This window comes from Durio zibethinus, chromosome 14 (genome assembly GCF_047325235.1).
Source record: "Durio zibethinus cultivar Kanyao isolate XHJ-2024 chromosome 14, ASM4732523v1, whole genome shotgun sequence".
NCBI lineage: Eukaryota > Viridiplantae > Streptophyta > Magnoliopsida > Malvales > Malvaceae > Durio > Durio zibethinus.
This window is the reverse complement of record NC_143175.1, coordinates 3,078,800-3,095,413: the sequence shown is the minus strand read 5'-3', so window position 1 is coordinate 3,095,413 and position 16,614 is coordinate 3,078,800. Positions and strand designations below refer to the sequence as shown.

Sequence of the window (16,614 nt, the reverse complement as noted above, 5' to 3'; positions counted from 1 at the left end):
TGTACTATGAAACTTGAAATAAAAAAAAATTAATTATGAGATTTATTGGAAAATAAGTCAGATCCAGTAATGGATCCAAATCCATTAGTACATCTACGTAAATATTATCTAATTCTTAGCGTGAATTGAATTAAAATTCTATTTCTAATAAAATTTTACATAACCATCTATAACAACGAGAAATCTTACTAAAAAGGACTTTATACTTGAATGAATTATAAGTCAATAACTTCCTCTCAAGTACTATTCAATATATATAATGAACGCCACAAAAGCTAGCAGCCTATTCTTTTTTTTTTTCTTCTTTTTCAATAATTTATTGATTGTTTTGAAAGAGTTAAATTATAATTAAGGTAAGTAAATATAATATTTCTGTCTCTATATAGAAACTAATGATAATTCATATTAGATTTTTTTGAGTATAGATAAACTCATTTATCATATATGCATTAAATCATGTGATATTGGATTATTAGATAAAACTAGTTTTAAATATGTGTGATGCACAAAACTATATTAATATATCAATAAATTTTATATAAAAATGAGTTTTTTAAAATTTATATAAGTTATGAAATTTATGAACAACTCATAACTTATATAATCATATTTATTTAAATTTTTATATATTTTAATATAATAAAATTAATTAATTACATATTGAATATACTTTTGCAATTATTATCAGTTCTAAAAAAAAAAACTCAAACTATAATTTATTAAATTCAAATAATCTCTAAACAAAAAATGATAATATTTTCGATTTCAAGAAATTAAAATTTTTATCTTTAAAACCAATCTCACGTACAAACTTTTTTCATGGGATATTCTTCCATAAGTTGTTACTGAAGTGAAGGTGCAATAATTGATTCTCTAGTGTTTCTTACTATCTTGAAGTAGGTATTATTTTACTTACTAAGCTAATAGATTTCACAAATAGAGGTGAAAAAATAGATAAAACAACAACTGTAATGTGACAACAGTTGAGTTATAATCTAGATTATATAACTTTATAACAAATATAATCATTATAATAAGCTTATACATACCTTTTCCAATAATTTTTTACATTCAAGTTTAGGATCAAAATCATACACCTTATTCATTGTAAGTTTGGTATTATTTATCTCAAGATTATATTCAGTTGCCCTCGTCTCGAACACACAAATTTTACCTTTGAAATCTCTAAATATCTCTTCGATTTTAGAATCTCTATTTTCCTAAATCATAAGTTCAATATATCATTCAATTAATTTGAATATTAAAAAATATTAAAATAATTTTTAATTCAATACCTTAACAGATATTTCATAAAAATCGTTAATATCTCTATTAATTAAATCTTTAACTTCTATATTAAATAGTGTGAACATCACCTCCCATAATTATTATATGTCTCAATATTCAACTTGTACCTATAAAAATGAAAAATTATATAATTATAAATATAATATAATAATTTAAAATACTTTTATTATCATCATGGAATAATAATTTTTTTGATGTATCAAATATAAAAAATATAAATACTAATTACCTTGGAGTTGGATTAAGGGCATCAACATTACAGGAATAACATTAAAATTTCTTATCAATTTCAAATAGTTTCTTGTTACACCCATATGACATATTGTACCAACTAAAAGTGGTATCAACTTTTATGATAGTGACTCTACTGGTGAAAGACTTTCCCTGTATATATCCAATTATTTTTAAATCAATCATCAACAAAAAAAATTAAAAAAAGAGAGCTAATATTATAGTTAAAAAAATATAAAATATAAGTATAAACAGATAATAACATTTAAGTAGCATAGACTAATAAATGATACAAAGTGAAAATTATAGAGAAAATTAAAGTAAAGTTGAATATTGATCTAAATATATAAAATTAGTGAAAAATGATTAAAGATGCATTATGATTCACCTAGAGCTATTTATACAAAAGGTGTGTTGTAGGTTAGTTAATAAGATAATTTTAAATTATGCAAGTTAATATTGAAATAATAAAAATTGTGAGTGAATAATGGTCTAATAATGGCAAGTTAATTGATATTGAAATATTTTATTTTGTTATTAACATTTAGAAATCTCTTAATTTAGAATAATAAAACAAATTAAATTTATTGTATTTAATAATGGCAATAAAATAAAATAAATATTAAATCAACATGCATTAATATCTAGATTTTAAAATTATAAAATGTTACAAATGAAATCAAATGAAATCCACTTAATATTTTATCAAATGAAATCACCGTGCATTGATATTTTATCAAATAAAATCATATTTAATGAAATATAAATCTATCAATCAAATATAAATTAATAAAATATTTTATTTCATTAATTTAATTATGAAGAATTAATTTGATATATTTGCTTTCTATATTTACACATGAAATACATCAATTACTCAAATAGATACTATATTTAATCAAATATAAATGTATCAAATAATTGATTAGAGAATCAATTATTTTATAATTGTAATTGTAGCATTTATTAAATTATTAATTATATATTGATTGATTTAATTTGTCAAATTAATAAAATTTTAAAATTTTAATACTTTTAACATAAATTGAATTGATAGTGATTTAAGATTAATAATAAAAACATAAATATTATCAATTTAGTTTTTTGAATTATTTTTAAATTATAAATATATAAAATAAAATAAAATGCATTTATTAGATATTATGTGGCGATTTTTAACACTGTCCACATGTCAACATTTAAGCTATTCATATAGGATTTTTTCCATTTTTGCCAAAAATTTTGGCTTTTATATATTTATATAAGATTTTAGAAATCACATTTTAAGATCATTTTATGTAATATGAAACTTAGAATCGAAAGGATGAAATTTAATTGTGGGATCTATTGAAATATTGCTCAGATCCAGTAGTGGATGCAAACCTATTAGTACATCCACATAAATATTATTTAATTACTAGTATGAATGGAATTAAAGTTTTATTTTTAATAGAATTCCACGTAAGCATCGTTAACAATGGAGAAACCTTACTAAAATGGAATTTATAATTCAATCAATTATGAATCAATGGCTTCCTCTCAAGTAACATATAATATACACATATATCTTTATATTATCTAATTTATACAAATAAATCTTTTTAAATAAAATTAAGTATGTTTTATACAGTAAAATATATTAGTTAGTTATTGATTTACTCTTTTTTTTTACAGTAAAATCTCTTTTTTTTTTTTCAAAACCCAAAAATCTTCCAAACCCTTTTTTGACTACTTTTTGCTTTTCTATGCAATATGTATTTCTCTATGTTTTCTATGTGTCCCTCAAGCCTCTATGTAAGCATGTATTTATAGGGTTTCAAATCCAAGAACCCTAAATCAGAAAGGATTTTAGTCATTTCTAAGTTTTAACTCTAAATTTTATTCCAACTTAAACTTCTCATACAATTTCATACAAACTTAACACCTATTTTTTCGTTTTTCCTATTTTATTTTTTATTATTTTTTATCTTTATTAATAGAATTAATCTAAATAGACCCCTAGACAATTAAACAAGAGGGAAAGAAAGATAGCAAGACTAATGATTATCCCACACCTCTATGATACCTTTAGGCCTAGAGGGTTCATGTACCCAACTATAGAAAAAAATTTAGAACAAAGCATGGAAGAGGCATTTGTTGAATTATCCATCTATGCAATTGAAGATGAAAAGAGGCATGAGCAAGAAACGTGGGTTCACCCTTATTCGTCAAATTATGAGTTGAACAATGGGAGCATTATCGAAAAACCTTTTACCATTGAAACCAATTCAATGTAATTGAACATCCCAATAGCTTATGCCCAAGGCATTGGGGTGGTCTTTCTTATTTAGGCCATTTATTTATTATTATTTTAATAAAAATTAGGAATGATGCATTTTCATTCATTTCTTCTAGTGCCTTCATTTTTTTATTTTTTCATTTTCTAAACACATCTTGCTAACATATTCCATTTTATTCAATTTCAGGTTCTTAAATAAACTGAAAGATAATCACAATAATAATCAAGGGGTTAATTTTAAAAAATTGATTAACACTGATGAACTTGATAACGAAGATGATTATAAAGAGTATGTTACCTTTCCAAACTTAATTAGATTAATTGAGCAAGAAAGTAAACCAATTGAGCCTCATCAAGAGATAACTGAATTGGTGAATTTTAGAGATAAAAAGAATAAGAAAGAGGTTAAATTTGGAATGTCACTTTCATCGATAGACAAGAAAAAGTTAAAAAATCTACTTCAAGAATTTATGAATGTGTTTGCTTGGTCTTACTAGGATATGTTAGGGCTTAGTAAAGAAATAGTAGAGCATAGACTACCTTTGAAACCAAAATGTAAACTAGTACAACAAAAATTAACGCGAATGAAACTTGAAATGCTACTAAAGATTAAGGAAGAGGTGAAGAAGTAGTTTGGTGTTGCTTTCATACAAGTGGTCATATATCCAGAATGGGTAGCCAATATAGTACTAGTCCTTAAAAAAGATGAAAAGGTACAAATATGCATAGATTATCGTAATTTGAATAAAGCTAGCCTAAAGGATAACTTTTTTTTGCCTCATATTGACACACTGTAGACAATACTACTAGGCATTTTATGTTTTCCTTTATGGATGGGTTCTCAAGGTATAACCAAATAAAGATGGCTAAAGATGATATGGAAAAGACCATTTTTGTGACCATGTAGGAGATATTTTGCTACAAGTCATGCCCTTTGGGTTAAAGAATACTGGGACAATGTATCAAAAAGCTATGGTGAGGCTCTTTCATGACATGATACACAAAAAGATTAAAATGTATGTGGATGATATGATAGCAAAATCTTGAAAGACGAAGATCATGTCACCAATCTCAAAAAACTATTTGAGATATTAAAAAAATTTCAGCTTAAGTTGAATACAGCAAAATGTACATTTAGGGCAAGATCAAAAAAGTTGCCAAGCTTTGTGGTTAGTGAAAGAGACATTGAAGTCGATTATGACAAAATACGAGCCATTGAAAATTTGTCACCCTTAAGTACACCAAAAAAAGTTTCAGGTTTTTTGGGGAGATTAAACTATATTTCTCAATTCATATCTCAACTTACCTACAAGTGTGATCCCATATTTAAGCTTTTTTACAAGAATAACCCTGAAAAATGGAATGAGGAATACCAAATGGCTTTTGATAAAATTAAACAATACTTATCAAATCCTTCAGTATTAGTATCATTTGTTTCAAGGAGAACTTTAATTTTATACCTGATAGTGTATGAGAATTTAATGGAATGTGTGTTACGGTAGCAAGATGAGTCTAGCAAAAAAAAGAGAGCCATTTACTATTTGAGTAAAAAATTCATAGAATATGAGTCAAAGTATTCTTCTTTGAAAAAAATGTGTTGGCATTAGCTTGGACTACTAAAATACTCAAACAATATATGTTTTATCATATCACCTGGCTTATAACAAAACTAGATCCAATTAAATACATCTTCGAAAAGCCTTTTTTGTTTGAAAAAATTACTAGATGGCAAGTAATACTCTTAAAGTATGATATCATATATGTAAGCTATAAAACAATCAAAAGAAGTGCTATAGTCGAGTTTCTCGCAGATCATGCTATTAAGGATTATTAGCCAATGAGGTTAAAATTTTTTGATGAAGATTTGATGACTGTTTCCACTTGAAGAAGGAAAAACATGAAAAAAGTATTGAAAAATGTATTTTGATGGAGCTACTAATACTTTGGGACATGAAATTAGGGTAATTTTGATTTCTCTAAAAGAACAATACTATCATATAACAGCGACGTTGAATTTCAATTATATAAATAACATCGCTGAATATGAGGCATGTGTCATAAGTTTACAAGCTACTATCGATAAAAACGTTAGAGCATTAAAAGTGTTTGGAGACTCAACTCTAGTTATATATCAATTGAAAGGAGAATGAGAGACAAGAGATTTAAAACTTATTTCATATCATAAGTATATCCTAGAGTTAATCAAGTAGTTTAAAGATATTCAATTTGATCATTTAGTTCAAGAAAAGAATCTAATTGTTAATGCCTTGGCTACTTTAGTAGTAATGGTTTGAGTTAGTGATAATATCAATATTCAGCCCATCAAGCTAGATATCAAGGATGTACCAGCTCATTGCTCTAATATAGAAGAGAAAGATGATAGGAAGCCTTGGTATTATGATATCTTATAGTATATTAAAAACAAACAATACCCCGTCTAAGCAACTGAGAATGATAAAAGAGTTATCTAAAAACTAGTTATAAGTTTCTTTCTAGATAAAGATGTTTTGTACAAAAAGAACCGTGATCAAGTATTGTTGAGATGTGTAAATAAGGTTGAAGGAAAGAAGATCATTAAAAAAGTACATGATAGAATATGTGGGTACATACAAATGAACATATGATGACTAGGCAGATTATGAGGGCAGGTGCTATTAGTTAACAATGAAAAGCGACTGCATTGACTATGCTAAAAAATGTTACAAGTGCCAGATCTATGCTAACAAGATTCATGCTTCACCATCTGTTTTACATGTTTTGGCACCACCTTAACCATTCTTGATGTGAGACATGGATGTCATTGGTCCTATTACCTCAAACACTTTTAATGGGCATAGGTTCATTTTTTGTGATGATAGACTATTTCACAAAATAGGTGAAAGTAGCATAATTTGAAAGTGTGACATGATCTGTGGTTTGCAAGTTCATAAAGAGAGATATCATTTAGACATATGAACTTTCAAAGAGAATTATTTCAGATAATACCAAAAATTTAAATAGTAAGATGATGCAAAAAATATGTGCTCAGTATAAGATTAAGCATCATAATTCTATACCATACCATTCGAAAATGAATAGGGCAATTGAGGCGGTAAATAAAAATATAAAAAAAATTCTTGAAAAAATGATCAAGACTTATAAAAACTAGTATGAGAAGTTACCATTTATGTTGCATACTTATTAGATATCGATGCGTACCTCTACTGGGGTAACCTTTTTTTTTTTATTATTTATGAGATAGAAGTTATATTGCTAGTAGAAGTGAAAATCCTATCCTTGAGGGTTCTAGAAGAAGTCAAACTAGAAGAGATTAAATGGATTTGAGAGCATTATGAACAGTTAATTTTCATCGAAGAGAAGAGATTGACAGCGCCGTGCCATAGTTAGCTATATCAAAGAAGAATGATTAGGACTCATGATAAAAAGGTTTGATCTCATTGTTTTCAAGAAGAAAAGTTAGTTTTGAAAAGAATTTTCCTAAACTAGCACAATAATAGAGGAAAGTAGACTTCGAATTGAGAAAGACCATATATCATAAAATGAGCCTTTTTAGGTGGAACATTGATATTAGCTGAGATAGATAAAGATGATCTGCATCATCCTATAAATTTTAATGCTGTGAAGAAATACTATACTTAAAAAAAATAAAAAAAAATGAAAAAAAAAACTTAAGTTGAAAACCCAAAAGGGTAGTTTGAGTCAAAAGAGGTTTATCTAAGTTGATAACTTGAAAAAATGGCTTAGATAAAAAGAATACATCATCAAATTTGTAAATTCACCAGCATGGAGATTAGCATGTTCTAATGAACTCTAAGTTGTTAAGTGCATGGGTGGTTGAGTTTTTTAAAAAGGACTTTAAGATATGTTATCATGATTGTTTGATTATTTATTTTGGGCATTGTCTCCTTATACCCGTGCTTGTAATTCTTTCCTTATCACATTGGCTAAAGTTATGCTATCATTTTTGCTAATAAGAGATATTCCACTTCATTCTTTGTGTTTCTCTTTTGTTAATTATTTCTCAGCTATTTTTACTCTTTTCTCTTTACTACTTTACAATGAAAGAAATATGCGAATGTATTCTTACTTTTTAAAATTGAAATAATAATGGATAAATGAATAATAGCGTGAAAGATTTCTACATTATCTTGGAAATGTTAAGAGTGAAAAAGGCAAGTATGAAATGTTCAGTTCTTGATAAGGACATTGAATTTGAAAAAAAGTTTCTTTAAAAATAGAAGATGGGAGTTAAATGAGAGGGATGATTGAGAATTACATTGATTTGTCCTTAATACCTAAAGATTGAAAAGTTCAAGGCCCAAGAAAAGAGCTTGAGAAACTTGAGTACCACAATTAAAGAAAAATTAATTAATCAACATTTTTATAGCATACATTGCATTTTTAAATGTCCAATGCATAGCATACGCTTCATGTGAGAAGGTCTAGTACATGAATTTAAGAAGCAGGGATATTCTAAGATCCTACATGAAAAAGACAAATGTGAAGACTTTCTGATGAAAGAGTTTTCAATTCTCGTTTGAGAAGAAACTTATAAGGTAAGGTTCTGATCTTTGAAAAAGGATATTTTCTAGTACTAAGAATGATTTGTAAGACCTCCAGGCATGATCTCCTAAAATTTCTTTAAATACGATCTATGACTTCTCTGGACATGATTATTGATGAGCCTTATTTTATTTTTCAAAGTCGTTGAGCCTCTACTTAGAGGAACCTTTTATTTTTCAAAGTTGTTAAGCCTCTATTTAAATGAGCCTTTATTTATTTTTTCAAAGTCATTGAGCCTCTATTTATATAAGCTTTTATTTACTTTTTCAAAGTTGTTGAACTTCTGTTTAGAGAAGCATTATTTACTTTTTCATAGTCGTTGAGCCTTTGCTTAGAAGAGCCTTATTTATCTTTCAAAGTTGTTGAGCTTTTGCTTGGAGGAGCTTTATTTATTTTTTTTAAAATTGTTGAGCCTCTACTTAGAGGAACCTTATTTATTCTTTAAAGTTATTGAGCCTTTGCTTAAATGAGCCTTGTTTATTTTTCAATGTCATTAAGCCTCTGCTTAGAGGAGCCTTGTTTATTTTTTGAAGTCATTGAGCCTCTGCTTAGAGAAGCTTTATTTATTTCTTCAAAGTTGTTGTGCCTCTGCTTAGAGGAGTTTTATTTATTTTTTCAAAGTCATTGAGCCTCTGCTTAGAAGAGCTTTATTTATTTTTCAAAATCGTTGAGGCTTTGTTTGGCTCTGTTTATAGAAGCTTTGTTTACTTTATCAAAGTCGTGGAGCCTCTGCTAGAAGAGGTTTTATGTTATTTGAAGAGTTTGAGAAAAAAATGTGTCAAGTTGATTAGGTTGTCTACATCTTTACACAATTCCTATTTCACAGTAAATGTGCAAAGAAGGGTAGCTGTAGACACCCTAATCTATCTGGGGGTTTATTTAGATTAATTCTATTAATAAAGATAAAAATAATAATAAAAAATAAGAAATAGAAAAAATAAAAAAATAGGTGTTGAGTATGTAAGAAATTATATAAGGAGTTTAAGTTGAAATAAAATTTAGAGTTAAAACTTAGAAAGGACTAAAATCTTTTCTAGTTTAGGGTTATCAGATTTGAAACCTTATAAATACATGCTCACACAAAAGATTGAGGGACACACAAAAAATAGAAAGAAATATAGATTGCACAGAAAAGATAAAATAGTCAAAATGGGTTTAAAAGATTTTTTTGGGTTTTAAAAAAAAAAAGATATTTCTTTTTGGAAATTTTTTGAAAAATTTTCAGATTTCGATAAAATTTTTTGACGAAATTTGAATTTTTCAACGACCTTCTAGTGACATCCCTAATTTTCAACGAAGTTCTCAGTTTTCGGCATCCATTTTTCATGAATCGGTGAACTTTTGATCAGATTCTAATGAACCTATCCAGATTTCGACGACAATCCCAGAATCCGATTGAGGATTCAACTAGTGTTCTTGGGGGTTTAGAGAGAGAGAGAGAAAAAAGGGAAGAGGAAATTTGGTGAAAAAAAAGACTAAATTCAGGCTTTTATATTGATCCCAAAACGATGTCATTTTTGTCTTAAATAGTCCCAGGATCCGCATGTTTTTCATTTGGGTGACCCAACTCGACCGCAACCCATTTCGCTGACCCACGTTTCAACGAATTCCTTTAGTCGAGTTGCTTCCTTGAGCCACATATTCAAGTTGCTGTTTGTGTCTGAAGTCGAGCTGCATCGAGCCGTTCCAGCCGAGCTGTTGCTATTTTTTAGTATTTTTTATTTATATGTTTGTTTTTTTTCATAGTATTTTTTCATCATTAATTTTGGAAAAAAATAAAAAAGAGAAAAACATAAAATATTTTTTGAGAACAAGTATTAATTATCAAGTGATAGAATTTATAGAAATTTCAAATGGTAAATTTTTATAAAATTCTTAAGTGAGAAACTCTATCTAAATTTGTCTCAAACTGTGGAATAATTTAGATAAAGTTTCAATAATAATAATTAATATTTATTTTCAAACAAAAAAAAAAAGAGAGAAAACCAAAAAAAATAAAAAATAAAGATTTTTGGAAAAGAACTAATTACCCAAAGATGAGATTCTTAAAAATTTCAAATGGTAAATTTTTAAAAAATTTTCAAGTGAGAAATTTCTCTAAATTTATCTCAAATATTAAAATAATTTAGATAAAATTTCAAAAAAAATAATTGTATTCTGTTTCAAATTTGGTTGCAAATGTTTGACAATTATCTAAGGATGAGATTTTTAAAAATTTCAAATGATAAATTTTCTAAGAAATCTCTAGGTGAGAAATTTCTTTAAATTTGTCTCAAATGGTGAAAACATTTAAATGAAATTTTAAGAAAAATAATTGTCATGTTATTTTCTTTTCAAAAAAAATAAAAAAATTTAAATAGACCCAAATGATGAAAAATTTTGAAATTTTGAAATAGAAAATATTTCTAATTTTGCCCAAATTGTGAAATAATTAGATATCTTTTCGACAAAAACCAAAAAAATAAAAAATAATTATACATTTTCTGACAACGGAGCTTCTTCAAGAAATCAAATGAGATTCTTGAATACTTTTAAGGTGAGAAAATATTTTTAAGAGTTCTACTAGTTTGATGGAAAATCTTAAAAATTATTTTCAATATCTGAGCATTAAATTTTAAAACCATCATAATCAAAATCTTAAGATAAATTTAAAATAAAATGGTACCATCCTTTGAATGGGTATATAGAAGTGCTATAATCTTTCCTACATGTAATCAAATTCTCAAACCCTGTTCTAGTTTATAGACTTGAATATATTCTTTTAAGGATCTTTAATCAAGCTTAGGAGTCCTTAAAAAGATAAATTCCTTAAGTGATCAATCACACCAGTTAAAAAAGATTGATAATAACTCTATTTGTTAAGTCTAATTATAGATTTACAGATTTTTATATTAGGATAAAAACTATTTTAGTAATATTTTAATAATATTTTAATTGATTTGATATTGATTTAAAGAATATTATATATTAATTTTAATAAAAATTATATGTTTAATAAAAGATCATGATTAAGCTTACAACTTAGATCATTGGAAAAGAAATATCGTGGGGAGGACGAATCCCCAACTATAGAAAAAAGTCGACACAACTGGAGAGCAAAAGACGCATTCTCTTATGGGCCCATTTGAAAAGAAAAAAGGAAAAAATAAATTTAGAATTATGAAACAATAAATGTTGTGAATGTGAAATATAATCACTAATTAAACAATCATACTCTTTTCGTCTTTTTCTTTCTTTTTTAATGTCTCAAATATATATTTTTAAAACCTAAAACTTTTTATATATTTTAAAGCTATTTTCATAATTTTTTAATTTCTAATGTTAAAAATTATGAAATTTCAATTTTGTAAAAAATTAAAAATTTAATATTAAATACATCAAAATTAAACTCTTTTTTCTTAAACTTTATAAAGTCAAAAAAGACCCAAACAATTTAAAAAGGAGTAAATTTTTTCATATTTAAAATTATCAAATTATATTTAATTATTATTATTTAGAATATAATATTACTCATCATATATTATATAAAAAGTTATAATGACAAATTAGCACAACAGAGATTAAAAAACAAATTTTTTATTCGAAGTTATCTGAAATTAAAATTTTAAGACTCTGACAACATTACATGTACCGTCGGCTAAATAAGTAGCAATATAAAGTGGTTCTTACAGTCAGATATCCAATACCCAACATGAACGAAACATAAACTAATAAAACTAAAAGACAATATAAAGTGGTTCTTACAGACAGGTATCCGATACCCAACACGAACGAAACATAAACTAATAAAACTAAAAGACATCCATCATGCATAATCATGCTCTGGAGATTTGCATGATAGTTTAAATGTTAAACCTGACTTATCCAACTTATGTTGAATAAGCTTTTTCAAACGTTCTACCACTGCAGGTGTGACATAATTGATCCAATCTCCCGGTTTTGCTTTCCTGTACAAGGTCTTGTGTCGAATCCCTGAAAGGTGTGTGCCATTCTTGTTCACATCCAATTCTTTCAAGTTCCGAAAGCTACAAATTTTTGCTATTTCTTCAATTACTCCATGTTTCTCTTCCTCCTCTGAGAAAGGAAACCCCAAGAACATGGCCAACTTTTTTAGATGACAAATGATGTTGTCGTGAAGATCTTCGTATTGTAAAAATAATATTTTGTGAGGTTTTTCTTGGCTTGCCTTCCAATACCCTAATACATGATCAAAAAATGGTCCAAACGCATGCATTTGTTGGCATAACATGTCAAAAGCTTCATCTAGTGATGATGGCTCTACGTTTTCGGGTCGAAACTGGTCAGTGAAAAACCAAAGCGAGACGAATGTATCCATCGGATTTCTACATATGTAGACAATTTTAGAGTTGGAATCTTTAATGGAAGGTGGCAAAGAAGCATAGGGAATGTGGTGGAGAGAAGTCTTGGTTGATAAACACAACTATTTTCAAGACCAGGACAAGGGTTGTTCAAGTAAAGATCATACTCAAAGGAACGAACAAGTTGGTGAGGGCCTAAGCTGAGCAAGGGGCTTTGCTCCATTGCAAATTGGTTGTGATTCACAATTGAGAAGGTCAAAGCCTTGAGCCAAGTAGTGCCGAATTTTGGCAAACTTGTGACAAAAATATCAGTATCAAGTGCTTGGAAATGTCTGTGGAAAGAAATCACAGCTTTAAATACAGGAGATGGGCACCAAAATCCTTGACAGAAATAAAGATCACGTCCGTACCAGCTTTTTTTCTTTAGGAAGGGTTTGCATCAATTCTTGGAATTCATCCTCCCAATTCACCTCATGATCTTCATCTTGGGGTGTGGAAACAATATTAATATCTTTGGCGATTTCTGTTGCATCCATAATGAAACCTGCAGTATTAATTTTGAGATAATAAGGGATAAAAAATTAGAAATGGACAGTCCAAACTAGTTCTTTAAGAAATTTATAGAAGTTAGTTTTCTAGTATTATTCTATTTCAATTTGATTTTTGTTCCCTCATCTTTGTTTTTTTAATTTGTCATATTTCAATATTGCAGCCTATGTAATAAAGACATGTAGGGTATCCCAGAAGCATCAAATGTATATGAAAGAATATTTTTTTTCTATGTCAATAGCTTCCCAAATCATATATAACATATAAGACCCATCATCGAGTGGGTGAAATGTCAACATAGTTGCTTCATCCAATGTACTGTAAAAGTGGTCCAAATGTGATATAATTGCCTGCTCTGCCTTGTAATTCCTACCTTCTTCAAGCCTCAAAGATATAATTAAAACATTTTTGCTGAGAATTCACGCATGTGAACATCATTCAATGTTGGATGTTGTCATGTGTCAATGTCCTAGAGTTGTTGGGTTCCTTGGCATTTAGATTATTGTCAAGGGAAAAAAGTTAAATCCACAATCAAAATAGGTGTCTGCAAAATTTTGGGTATGAAAAGTTTTTTTTGATAAAAGAAGAGCAGCCCTGTTTCCGTCTCTGTTGACATGCATGCTGTCCCATGACGTGAACCTCTTTAGTCTACATTCTCCCTCCTCCATAAGGGTATCAAGGTAGGACAGGTTCCGGTTACCCTTCCTCTTTACTATGCTAATAATCTCCCTTGCGTCACCCTCCACTTCAATCTGATTACACCCCATTTCTGCTGCCAGCTTTACTGCTTCCACCATAGCCAGTGCTTCGATTATCCCAGGGCCACGGATGCCTGGAAACTGTTTGCACATAGCTCCACGGACGCCACCTTCTGATCCACGGGACACAACTCCTATTCCTCCCAGTCCTTTCTGTACGTCCAGGGCCCCATCAAAATTAAACGTTCATACATATGAAAAATACAAAATTAATCATCTCAAAACTAAACTCAGAACAAAAAAAAAAAGAAAAGAAAGCCTTGAAAGTTTAATTAAAAAAAGAAAAAACCTTTTCAGTTAATAAAAATTTTTAGATTTAAATAATTAAAATTTTTAATAATATAATTAAGCAACGTAATTAAAAAAAAAAAAAAACTTATTTTGACGTGGAATAACGATTTCTTACAATTTTTTTCCAAATTTTTGAATGTTTAGAAACTTTATTAGAGAAACAAAATATAGCTCTAATTGTTCATGTGAGTGTGAATGAAATAGATTTGATTTTCTTATCGATAATATTTAATACACATATGATAATTTATTTTTTAGAAGCCAATAAAAAATTGTATTTGTGTGCGAAAATTAAAAATATTTTTTTATAAATTAAAATTTAATTATAATTTTTCATGAAAAAATATATGATTTTATTTTTTGGCCAGATATGATTTTATTATTAAATAACTAGTTTTTATTTTTTTTTAATTTTAAAACATATTAGAATTTTAAAATAATTTTAAATATTTTAATAACAATTAAAATTAAATAAATTTAGATAAATAAATGAATTAATGAATTAAGCATCAGGTATTAATCGAATCTAATTTGATCTAATTAGATTCACAAACACCTCTTTATGTAAACTAATAAAACTATATATAAGACAACTGTAAAATTTGCTACACAAAGCAATTTATTTTGCTGGTAACATATATAAGACAATTCTAATACAAACTTCAACAGAGACAACAAAAACGTAAATGGGTGGAATAAAAGAGTTTTTTTTTTTTAACTCACAAAGAGAGTCAACGGTGACTCTTTACTTGCATGTACCAAGTATCGGACATAGATCAATTGAAAAGATATACTTAGTAAAACCCAGAAATTTCTTGCTGCTTAACAAGAAAGATCAACATTAACTAAGCTGAAAGACGCCCATCATGCACAAACATCCTTTGGAGATTGGGAAGATAGTTTAAATGTTAAACCTGACTTGCCGAAATTCTCTTGAATAAGCTTCTCAAAACGTTCTACCATTGCAGGTGTGAGATAATTGCTCCAATCTCCCACTTCTTCTTTCCTGAACAAGGTGTTTTGTGGACCCGGAAAGTGTGTACGCCATTCTTGTTCACTGCCAATTCTTTCAAGTTCGCAAAGAATCCAACTTAAATCAATTCGAAAAAGATTTACAAAGTAAAACCCAGAAATTTCTTGTTGCTTAATAAAAAAGATCAACATTAACTAAGCTGAAAGACGCCCATCATGCACAAGCATCCTTTGGAGATTGGGAAGATAATTTAAATGTTAAACCTGACTTGTCGAAATTCTCCTGAATAAGCTTCTCCAAACGTTCTACCATTGCAGGTGTGAAATAATTGCTCCAATCTCCCACTTCTGCTTTCCTGAACAAGGTGTTGTGTGGAAACCCGAAAGTGTGTACGCCATTCTTGTTCACAGCCAATTCTTTCAAGTTCGCAAAGCTACAAGTTTCTGCAATTTCTTCAACCACTCCATGTTTCTCTTCCTCCTCTGAGAAAGGAAACCCCAAGAACATGGCCAACTTTTTAAGCTGGGAAATGATGTCTTCTTTCAGATTTTCATACTGTAAAAACAATATTTTGTTGGGATTCTCTTGGCTTGCTTTCCAATACCCTAATACATGATCAAAAAATGGTCCACAACCAAATGTTCCATGGCAGAACAACTCGAAAGCTTCATCTAGTGATAAAGGCTCTGAATTTTCAACTCGAAGCTTATCAGTGAAAAACCAGAGAGAGATGAACATATCCATCGGATTCCTACATATGTAGACGATCTTAGAGTTGGAATCTTTCATGGAAGGTGGCAAAGAAGGATAAGGCACGTGGGTGGAGAAAAGTCTTGGTGGATAAAGAGAGCTATTTTCCAGATCCGGAGAAGGGTTCTCCAAGTAAAGATCATACTCAAAGAATCGAATAAGTTGGTGAGGGCCTGACCTGAACAAGGGATTTTCTTCCCTTGCGAATTGATTGCGGTTCACAACTGAGAAAGTCAAAGCCTTCAGCCAAGTAGTGCCACATTTCGGAAAACTTATGACAATAATATCAGTATCATGTGCTTGGAAATGTTTCTGGAAAGAAATCACTGCTTTCAATGCACCAGATGGACACCAAAAACCTTGGTAGAAGTAAAGATGATCTGCATTAATCCAGTTTCTTTCTTTAGGGAGGGTTTGAACCAATTCTTGTAATTCTTCATCCCATGTCTCCTCCTCATCTTTGGGTGTTGAAACAATATTGTCTTTGGAGATCTCTGTTGTATCCATAAACAAACTAGCCGCTGATCGGCTAGGGATACAGAAAGAAGAAAAACAGTCAAAACCAGTTCTCTAGGAAATTTATCGAAAGTGTAA

General features: G+C 28.6%; 2 pseudogenes across 1 annotated transcript; both read right to left on the bottom strand.

Moving 5' to 3' along the window:
* Nucleotides 1-12,061: 12,061 nt before the first annotated feature.
* Nucleotides 12,062-13,373, bottom strand: LOC111294670 (cytosolic sulfotransferase 15 pseudogene; annotated as a pseudogene).
* Nucleotides 13,374-13,457: 84 nt separating this feature from the next.
* LOC111295158 (cytosolic sulfotransferase 15 pseudogene) lies at nt 13,458-16,603 on the bottom strand (annotated as a pseudogene). The gene is made up of 2 exons (XR_016327383.1): nt 15,212-16,603; nt 13,458-14,159 (listed from the first exon to the last, which is right to left on the bottom strand). The product of XR_016327383.1 is annotated as a cytosolic sulfotransferase 15 pseudogene (transcript).
* Nucleotides 16,604-16,614: the final 11 nt, after the last annotated feature.